The sequence below is a fragment of the Sus scrofa genome, chromosome 1 (assembly GCF_054392235.1).
Source record: "Sus scrofa isolate SSC_HxYL_T2T_F1_AM1 chromosome 1, Sscrofa_HxYL_maternal_Yorkshire_Landrace_v2.0, whole genome shotgun sequence".
NCBI lineage: Eukaryota > Metazoa > Chordata > Mammalia > Artiodactyla > Suidae > Sus > Sus scrofa.
In genome coordinates this window covers 276131807-276145410 of record NC_139383.1, presented here as the reverse complement: position 1 = coordinate 276145410, position 13604 = coordinate 276131807, and the positions used below count along the sequence as shown (strand labels likewise).

Below are 13604 nucleotides of genomic sequence, written 5' to 3'. Positions count from 1 at the left end.
ATGTCCTTGTGTCCTTTTGATGTGGTAAGAAAACTTAGCATGATATCTACTCTTTTTTTAAGGAACTATTAGGTGCAAAGTATGGTATTCTTGACTCCAGGCATTATGCTGTATAGCATATCTCTAGAACTAATTCATCTTGCATGACTGAAACATTATTTCAGTTAAATAATGACACTGCATTTGCCATTTATTCTCTGCTTCTATGAGTTTCTCAAATTGAAATTATGCAATATTTCTTCTTGTAGGCCTGGATTCTTTCACTTAGCATAATATTCCCAATTTCATCCATCATGTCAGAAATGGCAGGATTTCCAAATTTAAGCCAAAATTATAATCCATTTATCCATTCATCTGTCAATGTACATGCAGCTTGTTTCCATAGCTTATCTATTGTGCACAGAGCTGCAATGCACATGAGAGAGTAGATAATTGTCTGAGATCTTGATTCCAGTCTTTCTGACCTACACCCTGAAGTGGGATTACTGTATCATGTGATAGTTCTATTTTTAATGTCTGGGGAATCTCCATACTGTTTTCCATAATGGCCACATCATTTGACATCTCTGCCAACAGTGTAGAAGGGTTCTTGTTTGCATGTTTAAGCAGTTGTGTGTGACAAAAGATTTCATTTTAATGTTTTAAGTAAGTTGGTATGAATTCATACAATCCTCATTTCTCACTAGGTTGAGTATAGTTTGGACAGTGCCAAAAAGCAACACATGGGGTTTTGTTTTTATGTCACTACTCTTCATGCTGAGTGTCTGTTTCTCTGTATAACACACTCACAATCTCCTACTCTCTTTGGATGGCTGTAGATAAGAGGGGGCCATGTGAGGGCCTGGGAAATATCTGTATGTATTTGACCTTACCAGACAGCCTCAAGCCTGAGTCTTTCTTTGTCTCAGCTCTAGACATAAACAAGCAGCAAACAACCTCCTCTTTATGTTAAATTGGTGGCACTTTGTCCAGAAGGTTTGAAGGCGATTGAACTTCTTGCAATGTTCTTAATTGATGTTTAATGATTTCCACATTTCCACTCTGGGGAACAGGGTGGGATCAATTTAGGAATCTTGTCTAGTTAGTCACATGACTGTGAATTCTGATATAGGTACTTGATCCTACAGAATATGTAATATCTTGGCTCTCTTGTCACCTAACTGGGCAAATTCACATGTCCCTCACTTTGCCTGTATGCTCAGAACTGAGCCATTTTAAAGCCCTGGTTATTGAAGGGGACAGAGAGACAATGGCAGATAAGAAGGAAGACATTTCTTGGAAAAAATTTTAATAATGGAATGAGTCAAGTGCTGTGGACCTACTAATTAATCTGCAAGGGCCATGGTCTGGGCCTATACTGTTTTCTGGATGTGAGAACAAGACCTCAGAGGTAAACACATATTTTTGAGAAGCTACTAGAGTTTGCCTGATGTCCTCCTGTATCTTTGTCATCTTTAGTTCCTGATGTCTACGTACACATCCTGCCCAAATAATGAAATGACTTATTTAATTTTGGGTCACTCTTCTTTTGATTGCTATTTTTAGGCAGTATTTATTGACTCTTCTGATACATTTTCTAAATTAAAATTTGTATTGTGATAAAATATATGTAACAAAATGTTACATTTCAAAGATTTTTTGTATATTTCTGTGGACTAAGTAATTCACATTGTTGTACAACCACCACCACTATCCATCTCTTGTACTCATTGAACAGTAACTAATTTTCCTCACAACATCATCCCCTGGCAGTCACCATTCCATTTTTTTGTCTCTATTAATTTGACTCTTCTAGGAATCTCATATGAATGGAATCTTACAGTATTTACACTTGTAAATAATTTTTTTCTTTACAAATGGAAAATCTGTACCCATTGAAGAATAACTCCTCATTTTCCTCCCCACACCAGCCCCTGGCAGTCACGATTCCATTTGTTGTCTCGATTAATTTGACTCTTCTAGGAATCTCATATGAATGGAATCTTAAAAATAAAGATAAATTTCTGTGTCGAGCATTTTATTTTGTACATTCTAGATTAATCTTCCATATAATGCTTTAAGTGGTATGTATGTGTGTGAATGTGTGTGTGTGAGTGTGTATATGTGTGTAAGAGAGACACAAGCAATAAGGAGTCTGACAGCAGAGCCATGGAAGTGACTATGTCCTATTTATTACTCCATCCCTACTGTCTATCATGATGTCTCCAATTTGTGAAAAAGAGAATGAGCAGTTCCTTATTTCCACTAAAAGTTTTGATTGAAGTCATACACTTTCTCCACATGATTATGTCAGTGTTCAGACCAATCCTGTTTTATTGCTCTCACCAGACTGGATGAAGCATCAGTGTGTGAGTGCAGTTCAGTGAGATCTGTATGCACATGAGAGTCACTCTGAGAAACCATGTGACCATGAGGTAACTGCAATGCTGAATACTTCTAAGTTCCAGGAATTTCTGATTTCTCTTCATTCCCAGAGGAGAGGAAAGCAGCATGAAGAGGAAGAATCAGAGCCATGTGTCTGAGTTCCTCCTCCTGGGGCTCCCCATCTAGACAGAGCAGCAGGGTGTGTTCTTTGCTCTGTTCCTGGGCTTGTACCTGATCACGGTGCTGGGGAACCTGCTCATCATCCTGCTCATCAGGCTGGACCCTCGCCTCCACACCCCCATGTACTTCTTCCTCAGCCACTTGGCCCTCACAGATGCCTCCTTTTCATCAGTCACTGTCCCTAAGATGCTGATGAATATGCAGACTAAGGATCATTCCATTCCCTATGCAGTGTATAACACAGACATATTTTTTTCATGACTTTTGCTTGCATTGTTAACCTTCTTCTTTCAGTGATGGCTTATGACAGATATGTGGCTATTTGTCACCCTCTACATTATGCCATCATCATGAGGGAAGAACTGTTTCTATGTCTGTTGGCTGGATCCTGGTTCCTTTCCTGTGCCAATGCCCTGACCCACACCCTCCTCCTGGCTCAACTGTTCTTCTGTGCTGACAGCATCATCACCCACTTCTTCTGTGACCCTGCTGCACTGCTTAAGCTCTCCTGCTCAGACACATCTCTCAACGATCTGGTCACATTCACTTCAGTATCTGTGGTTCTCCTTATTCCAGAGTGGCATCCTGGTCTCTTATGGATGCATAGGGCACTCCATCCTGAGGGTCCCCTCTACGAAAGGGATCTGCAAAGCCTTGTCCACCTGTGGCTCCCACCTCTCTGTGGTGTCTCTCTTCTATGGGACAATTGTGGCACTGTACTTTTCCTCCTCATCAGGCCAGTCCCAGGACAAAGACATCATTGCTTCTGTGATGTACACAGTGGTCACCCCCACGCTTAACCCTTTCATCTACAGCCTGAGAAACAGACATGAGATTGGCTCTGGGGATTCTTTTCAGAAACAATAACCTTTTTGCCAAGTAAGAATCACCTACACATTCCTATTTAATTTGCTGCCCTAGTTAGGAATACCTTAAATTGCTGTGTGTCGGTCACCCATGTCTCTAGCACTTTCTTCACTCTCCCTTAAGTGTTCATTGTTATTGGGTCAATCTCTTCCCTTTACTCATACCTCTTTCCATTATTTCTCTATAATCCTAAATATGACATGACCCACAGTGCACATTCAACTTGTTGTCTTCAAACACTAAACTCCTTTCTGTTTATATGTAATTATGTTTAGATTTATTTTTCAATGTATTATATTATTATCATATTTGGCTTTTTAAAGCTTTATTGTAGTATATATTTTTTAAGTTTTATTATTGTCATCTATCCTTGGGCATTGCCTTTTCAATTGTTTAATTGATTTTTAATTAATTAATTAATTAATTTGAAGTACAGGTACCTTACAATGCTGGGTTATTTTAATGTGTAGAGTGAAATAATTAATTTTTCAATAAATTTTATAATTTGTAGCATATATATATTTATATACTTGTATTCAGGTTGTTTTCCCTTATATATTGTCAAAAAGTATTGAGTACACTTCCATGTGCTATACACTTTGCCCTTATTAAGTATCTATTTTATATACAGTATTGTATATATAGTAATCCCTAACTATTAATTTGTCCATTCCCCCTTTTCCCTTAGGTAACCATAAGTTTGTTTTCTATGTCTGTTTATCTACTTCATTTTTGTGTATAAGTCATTTGTATCTTTCTTTTTTTGGCATTTTCCAGATAGTACCCAAGGTATATGGAATTTCCCAGGCTAGGGTTTGAATTGGAGCCACAGCTGCTGGCCTACAACACAGCCACAACATTGTGGGATCTGAGACACATCTGCAACCTATACCACACCAAAGGGCAATGCTTGATCCCTGACCCACTGAACAAGGTCAGGGATCACACCCACATCCTCATGAATACTAGTTGGAGTATTTCCATTGTGTCACAATGAAACCTCCCCATATCATTTTTTTTAGAAACCACATATAAATGATATCATATGATTTATATTTTCACTATCTGTTTTACTTCATTAAGTATGATAATCTGTCGCTCCATTAATGTTGCTACAAATGGCATTATTTCATTCTATTTATGGCTGAGTAGTATTCTATTATATAGAGCTACTACATCTTCCTTTTTAATTTATTTGTTGGTGGACATTTGAGTTGCTTCCATGTCTTGGTTTCTTGCCTTCCAAAGCTATAAACATTCAGTTAGGATTCTAATGTTTCATTTTAATAAAGTCCAAAATTCTTACCTTGTCAGTTAGTATCAAATTAATGAAGTACTTTTGATGGTTTGCTAAACCTAAATAAACTTTAATTTTGCTGTGCTTTTGACAATAGGGGAGAACAGAGTAGTCAATCCAATTACCAAATTTCCCCATTCCTGGAAGACTAAGTTTTTCTCTCTAAATTGGATGTTTGTGTTATGAACTGTCTACAGTTTTTGGATTAATTTTCGTCTGGGAAATGAGTGTTGTCTTTTCTCCAGAGATCTCCCTTTCAATAAGAAAAAGCACTAAATGCCTGAATTTTTAATTTTTGCACAAAAACAACTACTGCTTGACTGCTAGGTGCCAGGCAATGTTCTACATTCTAAGAATACAAGTTTAAAAAATGTGTCCCATTGTAGAGTTTATATTCCAGCACCCCTGATTCAGCTCATGATTCTCATTTTTGTCCATAGAAGTTTTTATCCTTCTAACACACCATAAAATTTATTTTTTTAAATATTGTCATTGTTTCTTTACTGGCCTGGAAGTTCTATGGAAGATGCTTTTCTAGGTCTGAAATAAATAAATTCTAAGTTTCTAGTAGTAAAAACTTCTATGAATAAATGAGGCATGAAAAGGGAGGAGCACAGTTACCATTGTGGCTTGGTGGTTAACAAATCTGACTAGGAACCATGAGGTTGTGGGTTTGATCCCTGGCCCTGCTCAGTGGATTAAGGATCTGGTATTGCCATGAACTGTGGTGTAGGTCACAGATGTGGCTCAGATCCCATGTTCCTGTGGTTCTGGCATAGGACAACAGCTACAGCTCCAATTAAGCCTGGGAACCTCTATATGCCATGGGTGTGGCCCTAGAAAAGGCAAAAAACAAAAAAGGGGGGAGGAGCAAGATATTCCTGTCATGGCTAAGCTGTAATAAACCTGACTAAAATCCATGAGAACACAGAGTTGATCCCTGGCATTGCTTAGTGGGTTAAGGATCCAGTGTCACCATGAGCTGTGGTATAGGTCTCAGATGCAGCTCAGATCCCACCTTGCTATGGCAGTGTCACAGGCAGTGTCATAATCCACCCCTAGCCTGGGAATTCCTAATGCCACCTTTGTATCCCTAAAAAAGTAAAATCAAAATAAAGGTGGCAGATCAAGAGGACTGGTATGGGGTTCATAATTTCACACTGTACAATCTAGGTTGAACTCACTGGGAGGGTAGCATCCAAAGATATTAGTAAGTACAGGGAGGTGGGCCATGGGGCTGCCTGGGCAAAGTATGAAGATCAGCACCTAGAAATATTCTGTGGTTCAATTGTGCCTGGCCTATCCCAGGGACATTAATTGAGCCTCTGTAACTGGACAGGACTAAGTTGGGAGGGATAGTGGGTAATTAATTAAGAGATATCAGAGGAACAGATATCTGGTCATAGTATGTGTATTAGTCAATATTTTCCAGAGAAGGAGAACAAATGGGGAGGGTGTGTGTGTGTGTGTGTGTGTGTGTGTGTGTGTGTGTGTGTGTATAAGAGAGAAAGATTTCTGGAGTTCCTGTTGTGACATTATGAGATTGGTGGCATCTCTGCAGTAGGTTAAAAGATCCAGTTGCCACAGCTATGGAGTAGGTTGCAGCTAAGGATCTGATCTGACCCCTGGCCTGGGAATGTCTGTATATCATCAGATGGGCAAAAAAGAAGAAAAATAAAGACAGAAAAAGAGAGATTTATTTTAAAGTATTTTCTTGGAGTTCCTGTTTGGCTCAGTGGAAATGAAACTGACTTGTATCAATGTGGATGTGGGTTCAAACCCTGGCCTTTCTCAGAGTGTCAGGGATCCAGTGTTCCTGTGAGCTGTGGTGTAAGACAAAATTGTGGCTCAGATCCTGCATTGCTGTGGCTGAAGCAGAGGCTGGCAGCTGCAGCTAAATGTGCCCCCTAGCTAGGAAATTTCCATGGCTCATGGGTGTGGCCTTAAAAAGCAAAAGAAAAAAAAAGAAAGGAGGGAGGGGGAAGGAAGAGTGACAGAGAAAGAAAGAAAAAGAAAGAAGCAAAGGAAGAAAGAAAGAACAAAAGAAAGAAATTGTCGATAATAATTGTGGAGGCTAGTAAGTGTAGTCTACAGAGTAGGTTGGCAGGCCAGAAACCCATGGAAAAGTTACAGTTTGTGTCTGAAGGCAGGTTACTGACAGAAGTATCTCTTCTTTGTGTGAGGTCATTCTTTTTCTTTTTCTCAAGGTCCTTAACCGTTTGGGTGAGGCCCACCCTCCATATGGAAGACAGTCTGCTTTATTCAGAGTCTGTGGATTTTAATCTCATCCACAAAAATACCTTTATGCAAACTAGAATTGTGTTTGACCAAATATCTGGGTACTGTGGCCTAGCCAAGTTGACATGTAAAATTAAGCATTTTAGTTGCATTTTTGGTTCTCAGTCTGATTTGGGAACCTGCTGTAAGGGATTCTATAGAGGAATAACATGGCCATACTTGTTTTTGTTATTGTTTCTTTAAAGTCACCCAGATTTGTGGAGGTATAAATGACATACAATAAACTTAATATACCTAAGGTATACCATTTGACTCAGAAAACTGAATATGATGCAGCCATCCCACTCCTGGACATAGATCCAGATAAAACTACAATTCAAAAAGATACATGCACCCCTATATTCATAGCAGCACTGTTCAGAATAGCCAAGACTTGGAAATCACCTACCTGTCCATCAAGACATGAATGGATTCAGAAGAGGTGGAATACTACTCAGCCATTTGAAGCAACATGATGCAACAAAATAGTCTCATGCTAAGGGAAGTAAGTCAGAAAGACAAACATCATATGGTATCACATGTGGAATCTAAAATGAACATGGCACCAATGAACCTATCTACACAATATAAGAAGACTCATAGTCATACAGAAGAGACCCATCTTTGCCAAAGAGGAGGAGGGGGAAATGGGATGGGTGAGGCATTTTGGATTATTAAATGTAAACTTTTGCATTTGGAATGGATAAGCAATGAGGTCCTACTGTATAGCATAGGGAACTAGATTCAGTCTCTTGGGATAGACCATGATGGAAGAGGATGTAAGAAAAGGAATGTATAGGTACAGGACTGGGTCTCTCTGCTATTCTATAGAAATGGGCACAACATTGTAAACTGACTTTAATTTTTAAAAAGGTAAAGAAAATAAAGTAAATAATTTGACTGGTTTTGACTTATGTACACACCCATGAAATTATCAACACAAGTCATCAAGATCACAAACTTCCCTGATGTCTCCTCTCCTGCCATCTCTTTGCTCCTCCCATCTGTTCTCAGGGGAATCAGTAATCTGTTTCTGTCTCAAGAATTAGTCTGCATCCTCTAGAAGCTTATTTAAGTGGAATTATAGAGTCTATTCTTTTTTTCTGCTGCCTTCTTTCACTGTGCATAAGCATTTTGAGATTTATTCATGTTGTATTTTGTATCAATAGTTCATTCTTTTCAGTGCAGAGTATTATTCCAGCATAGAGATATACTACAACTTTTATCCACTCACATATAATTTTTTAATTATTTTAAAATTTAATTTTAAAACTTTCTATCTTTTTTTACTTTCATAATATTTTATTTGTTATTAAAGTATAGTTCATTTACAATGTAGTGTAATTTTCAGGGGTATAGCAAAGTGATTTTTATACACACATGTATGTATATGCTTATGTCATTTTCCCTGATTGATTATTATAAAATATTGAGCATATTTTCCTTTGCTGTACTCTATTATAAATCAATTCACTTACAAACAGTAAGTTCATTGATGGACATCTAGGCTCTTTCTGGCTTTTGGCTATTAAATAAAGCTGATATGAACCATCTTGTATAAATCTATGTAAAATTATATATATTCTTTTTCTTGTACAAATACCTGATGGTGTGCTAAGTAATGGTTAACTTTTTTTTTTAAATGTTCAAACTCTTTGTATTCCCCTGAGCAGTGTATGAGTGTTCCAGTTCCATCATATCTTCAGTGACACTGACAGCAGCATTCTTTTCAATTTTAGCCAGTCTAATTGGTGTGTAATGGTGTAAACCAGTTTACAGACCTGGAGCCACTTGATTGGATGGGTATCTGTGTTCATTTGGAAATGAATCTTGTAGCCCTTGTGTATTTTTTTTTAACTTCATGAGTCTCCCTTGCTCCATGCGTGATTCTCATCATTTCACAGCACTTATTACCATTTACGTGCCATTCATTTTGCCTGAATTTTTCTCTGCATCACTTTCCAATTGGATGTGTGTTGTAAGAAAGTGATTCCTGATTATATTATTATATGTTATGTCTCTAGAGAATATATCAGTACTACATTTGTGGGAACCATAAAGATTATTTAAGGGAATGAGGGAATGAATGAGCTGATGAATTCATTCAACAGTTACCGATCACAATTGCCTGTTGTGAGCCATAGCTGGTCTCTAGTGATACAAAGACACTGACAACAAACTTTAACATTTATTTTAAGCTTTCATTAGGTGCTAATTTAACCATTCTTTAACTCACACAAAGACTGTGATTATTATTTCAGCTGTATAGGAAATGAGTCTAATCAGCCTTGGATAAATTGTTCAAGTATGCCCTCTTAGAATTGTAAGAACCCAGAGACTTTATTTCCAGAATAGGAAGTCAATCCCCCTTCTCCCAAACAAGTCATAGTACTTACCCTACAAAACCTTCCAGGAGGAGTTTCCGTCGTGACGCAGTGGTTACGAATCCAACTAGGAACCATGAGGTTGTGGGTTCGGTCCCTGCCCTTGCTCAGTGGGTTAATGATCCAGCATTGCCGTGAGCTGTGGTGTAGGTTGCAGACGCGGCTCGGATACTGCGTTGCTGTGGCTCTGGCGTAGGCCAGTGGCTACAGCTCCGATTGGACCCCTAGCCTGGGAACCTCCATATGCCGCGGGAGCGGCCCAAGAAATAGCAAAAAAGACAAAAAAAAAACAAAAAAACAAAACAAGACCTTCCAGGAGAGCAGGAAGATGTGCACATTTTAAGAAATATTGTTTTCTAATGGAAGCCTGTGTCATTGTTGGGGAACCTGCAGAAACCCTTCCACAGCCTGTGCCACACACTGCTGTTGGGAGAAGCAGTGCTTATGACAGAGAGACCATGGCCAGTGTGGGAACTCCCTGTTCTTGGGGACTTGACCAGAAGCCAAAGTTACTGGTGTTATCAGGGACACACTCTCTTGTGAAACCAGGTGCAGCTCAGCCCCTGTGGACCCTAATTATCCTCCTTCCCAAAATGCCAGGATGAAGTTGGGAAGTTGCCCCAGTGGACTGCTTATCTAGTCAGGGCCTGGGAGTGATTCCCTCCAGGGTCTCTTTAGGATGGAGAATAGTAAATTTCCTTGCATATCATTTTGAAAATGTAGAAACTACAAGAAAGTCTGTACAGGGCCTCAGGCCACTGAGGTTTGTTCTTTTTCTTTGGATCCTGGGTCTTCTGGACAGAAAGTGAGGATTCTGGTAACAGAATGAAGCAGAAGATATTTGAACTCAGAGCACAGGTATAGCTCAAAAGGAGCCCCGGAATCTCCCTAGTCAGGCATGTGTGTCAGTCTGTAAGTATTTGTGTGATCATTAGAGACATTAGGTGTATTTCCATATGTGCTTTGTGTCATGAAACCTATGTGTGAATGTGTAACTGACAAACACACTGAATGCCACACACTAGGATATACAGAGGTCAGAGAAGCCTGGACATTTCCTTAGTGTGTGCTTATTTTACAAACATCTGCTGATTGTATGCCATATGTAAGAACTTGTGCACTGCTTGTGATTCAAATATGAATGACTTCTTGTGACAACAATGGCTCTGTGTTGTTGTAGGATTCTTGAGAGTTCTGTTTGTGTAGCTGTGTTGGGCATGTGTATTTTCTATGCATGATTTGCATAGGTTTGTATGAAGCTGACTCACACCCTGACTATTTATCTAGTGAGAGTATAAGCCAGGTAAACCTATAAATCTCCATTCAGCAAGTGTGTGCCTGTGATAGTGTGTGAACAATTTTGTGTAACAAACCCATACCTCAACTTCCTTCACATCAAAGATATAAATATCTGTCTGTGTGTGTGTGTGTGTTTGTGGAACATTCTCACATTTTTTACTCTCCAACTCCCTGAGACCAGAAACTACATAGGCAGCTCCACAGGAAACTGACTTTGCAGAAAAATTGGCATCACTTTTTCTGTGATTGGACTCCTCCAGCAGGAAATTTAGGAGCCCAATATTTTGACATTTTGCTTCAATTTTGGTCAATCTGTTTGAAAATGACATCCCCATTTATGGAATCACGTACTTTGTCACTCTTATCTTTATCATTTCCCCACTTAATAGCTTGGTGGCCATGGTTTGGCCAAGTGATTCTCAGCATCCAGTGTTCTGACATGGGATTGTGTTATTTTCTGAGAAATCTTGTCTGTAAGCTGCTTAAAAAGCTAGGCATATCACAAGAGCTTAGCAAATTGTAGCTGCATGGAGACCCAAAGCTCTGACTCTCCATGTCCTGATTGTTCAGGGAACAGCATTTGTTAAGAGAATCAGAAAATCAGCCTCATCCAATCATCTTTTCTCAATGCTCCATCCCTAGGTTACATTTTGTCTCCTCTTCACTACTGAGAAAGTCCCAGACACCTCTTTGCAAGTGTTGCTGATGGAATCAGAGTACCACATCTGTATTGATCCCTTCTGTTCCCACTGAAGCTCCTGGGTGTCATTAGGAGCTCTGGTTCTCCTGCAAGAGATCTGTGAGATCCTTGGCTAAGTCTGACCCATCAGATTTTAGTAAGAGCATGTGCTTGGCAGGAGGGTCAAGTGCCTGGTCTCTCCTTGTGCCCTGTGAACTGAGTCAGGTAATAAACCTGAGCAGCTCCCTGTTCTGGAACAAGAATCTGCTGAAAGATTCTCTCAAAGGGTTAAAGTTATGTTCTTCTCCCAGGCATATTTTAACATTCACCTTTTCACATTTAGCATTTCACTTTAGCCCCTCTACTCCCCATAAGAGAAATGATGGATTATCTGTAGTGAAAAATGACCAAAAAATCAATGTTTGAGACCTGGTTCCACTATGCAATATCTATGTGAGATTGTTTAAGCAACTTCACTACTCCTGTTGGTAAAATGCAGGGGAAAAACACTACTCTCTGCTTCCCAGACAGAAATAAAGTTTGATGGACTGAATGATATTGAAGGCATATGAAAGCCATTGGCAAACTAAAGGGCTGCAGGAATATTAGTGTGGACAGTAATCTGAGCAGGAGCACTCTTTCAAATCCCAAAATATTTCTTCTTAATGTCCTGACTATTTCTCTGAATAAAAGAGGGTGGAAGAGTAGGTTCATAGCATCAAAATTCCAGTATATGTTGAAAAGCATCAGAGAGAAATGTGACTTCAGCTGTTACTAACTCTAAGATCATGCTCATTTCCTTCTCCTTCTGAGTATGTTTATAGTACAGTTTTGTATTTTAATTTTAATTTTTTTGGGGGGCTGCACCTGCAGCATATGGCAGTTCCCAGGCTAGGGGTTGAATCAGAGCTGCAGTTGCTGACTAACAACACTGCCACAGCAACACCAGATCCAAGCCCTGTCTGCAACCTACACTGCAGCTCTGTGGGATCCTTAAAACACTGAGGACAGAATTCAAACTGGCATCCTCATGGACACTAGTCAGCTTCTTAACCCACAGAGCTACAGTTAGAACTCCCAAAAGTGAGGTTTTAGTAACACCTCCCTCCTAGGACTATTGAAAAATTCAGGGAGGAAATCATGGAAAAATGTATTTGTCTGTTATTGTGTTCATTAACTTTCCATTATTATTAGTGTGAAGAACAATATTGGGAAATAGTGCTGGTCAATCAAGTCACTGAATTCTAAGACAACATCCCAATACTTCAGTATCTCTCAGCTCTCAGACCCCATCTCAAGTCTCAGATGTCTTCTAAAGGATGAATATCCAGATCTAAGCCAACTTGTAGGATTAAATGGAGATGGAGATAGATGAAGCTACATACACTGAATAAAGTTTTATATCTTGGCAAGTATATAAACATGCATTTAGACAAATTCAAGTGGGGAACTTACCATAGTGATAGGATATGTGCTCAAAAATGCACCTTAAGACTGTGAGTTAACATAAATTTTAGGTCAGCCTCTTGGTCATTTATGCTAACCACCTAATAATACTGTTAAATTCCTGAACTCTATACTATTTTTTAGGGGGTATACAGATCCTCTTATAAAAATAATGCATGAAATTTTTGGTGTTTATTTTATGCAGAAAAGTGTTCTTTGATATTATTGGAATTATTTTTTTTAATCTATCAAGCTGTGATATTGGCACCTTCATGTAATAGAGGCACAACATGAGGCCAAGAGAGATTTAGCATCCCAGGTTCTACAGTGAGAACGTGGTAGGACCAAAATCATTACACAATGAATCTGGCTTCAGGTTCATTTAGTTAGTCCTTGGTCAGGTGTGCCCTTGTGGGTTAATCTCCTGCCTCCTCTATGTCCAATTAATAGCTTAGTGTCAGAAATATGGTTGATGAAAAAGAAGAAAATTAAGAATTTGCTATTGTTCACAGTGAAAGGAATAATGTTGAGTGTAGATGGTGTGTTAAGTGCTTTGGCAACACTAGGCGATAAAAGAAATGCAAGCAGTTATTCTTTTCCTCCATGAGAATGTGAGAGACCTAGTGTGGTGGCCAAAATCATGAATTAAATATCTCTGACATTTCCCAATCACCTCCTTCCCCAGCAGATAGGAGAGGAACATGAGGAAGGAGAACCAGAGTGGTGTGTCCAAGTTCTTCCTCATGGGGCTCCCCGTCCAGCCAGAACAGCAGGGGTTCTTCTTTGCCCTGTTCCTGGCATGTACCTGACC

General features: G+C 39.2%; 1 pseudogene; it reads left to right on the top strand.

Moving 5' to 3' along the window:
- LOC146407238 (olfactory receptor 1J4-like) lies at positions 1 to 3411 on the top strand (annotated as a pseudogene).
- Positions 3412 to 13604: the final 10193 nt, after the last annotated feature.